The sequence below is a fragment of the Balaenoptera ricei genome, chromosome 11 (genome assembly GCF_028023285.1).
Source record: "Balaenoptera ricei isolate mBalRic1 chromosome 11, mBalRic1.hap2, whole genome shotgun sequence".
In the NCBI taxonomy this organism is placed as follows: Eukaryota; Metazoa; Chordata; class Mammalia; order Artiodactyla; family Balaenopteridae; genus Balaenoptera; species Balaenoptera ricei.
This window is the reverse complement of record NC_082649.1, coordinates 92,742,086-92,743,903: the sequence shown is the minus strand read 5'-3', so window position 1 is coordinate 92,743,903 and position 1,818 is coordinate 92,742,086. Positions and strand designations below refer to the sequence as shown.

The 1,818-nt window shown below is 39.5% G+C and overlaps 1 pseudogene; it reads right to left on the bottom strand.

The window, feature by feature from the left end:
- Positions 1-579: 579 nt before the first annotated feature.
- Positions 580-1,504, bottom strand: LOC132375349 (small ribosomal subunit protein uS2-like; annotated as a pseudogene).
- Positions 1,505-1,818: the final 314 nt, after the last annotated feature.

Below are 1,818 nucleotides of genomic sequence, written 5' to 3'. Positions count from 1 at the left end.
TGCTCTGGTGGGCAGAGTCCTTTCTATTTTTATCTGTCCTTGAATTAGACAAGCAGTCAGGGGCTTCAGCTGTCACCTTGGCAGCTTGAGGTGAGAAGTAAGCACACTAAGGATATTGGAGTGGTAATACACAAATGTCCTTGATAATAATATCATTGAGTAGTTGAATGAATACTTTACTGACTCCAGAGTATCCTTGATATGGCAAAAATTAATTTGTAATATAAAAAGCACTATTAGTTAGGCATACGTTAGCTGCAGTCAATGGTTCTTCCAATACACCCTGCTAGAGTCTTTCTCCAATGAAATAAATATAGATCTTCTTTTATTTTATTCTTTTTACTCAACCATGCTTTCATCACACTTCTTTGTCATTCCTTCAGAAGGCTCTTCACATACAATAAGTAAATACAAATGAGTAAATTAATCTACTTATTAAAGCTAAAATTAAATACCTCAAAATAATGGCAAAAGTTATCCTTGCATATGGGAAATATGGGTACTTTTTTTCCTTATGTATTCTGTATGTTCCAAGTTTTTCTTCGTTTTTTTTTAAAGAAATATTATTTTCCATAGACCTTATTTCCATTTTCTCTTTAGGCATCTGTGGAAGTACAGCCTTAGACACTCAGTGGCTTGAGCAGTGGGAGCTGCAGACCAGTCTTCAGCGGCAAGCTGAGCACTCTTAGTCTTCAGTAGTGAACTGCTGGATTGGCACTGGGGAAGCTGCACCCTTTCAGACCAGTCTGCACCTCTGGGTTGAGTAGCAGTAATCTCAGGAGCTGGAGCAGTCCATTCCCCCTGAAATTCCTCCTTGGTCGTGACATTTTCAGCAGGAACCTGCTCTTCCTTTTCAATCTCATCAGAATTTCTATAGAAACAGAGATTGGGCATGACCTCCCATGGGTGTTCATAAGGAATTAGTGTTATGCATGTGCAGAACTTTGGGGCCAGCATCCACTACATTAGACCTGCTGAGTGAGCTGCCTTGTTGTTGCACTGGATGGCAATGTCCACATGGCACAGACAAGAATCTGTGTTTCACACAGTGATGGTAGTAGGCTAACCAAGACACCGCTGTGAGAGGGTGGTGGTCATCCCTGGAACCAGTAACCACTGGAAGTTACAGCTCCCAGAGACTGCCTGGATCTAATTAGTGAAGTTTCCCAGAGTGAAGTGGCTAGCAACAGCAGTGGCTCCAGGGCCATCAGCAAACTTCAGCACAGTTTACTGGGATAATTCCTGGAGGATATGACACTGACATCAGTCAGGTTTTCAATGGCAATAAGGGTGAAAGCTGTTAGCAGAAACTTCTCCAGGTTTTCTTTAGATTTATGATGTAGATGACATCACTTAACTTTCTGTAGATGACATCACTTAACTTTCTGTAGATGTACTGTTCCACTTGGAAGTCAAGGTTGGTGCCACCTAAGTGGGTTCCTGCTGCAAGGAATTTGAGGACATACTCCCCCTTAATTTTCAGGACATCAGGGGCTCCAGACATTGTGAACGTTTCCCTGTAAGTCATGACAGAAACCCAGAACAATACCTTATGGACCTTTCTCTGGGTAAGGTTCCAATCTATTTCTATCAATGGCATATATTACTTTAAAAAATCAGCACAAAATAATTAATGTTATTTGAAGAAAGCTACAGCAATGTTTATATTCCATGAATATGGGGACAAACTAGCAATCACTAATTTAAACCTATTAGTTTTATTATATCAGATATGGATTTTGCTTAAATATTCATTTATCATTAAAATGTTTCACATCATGTTAAGAGTTTATATCCACTTAAATATCGAATCTTTTC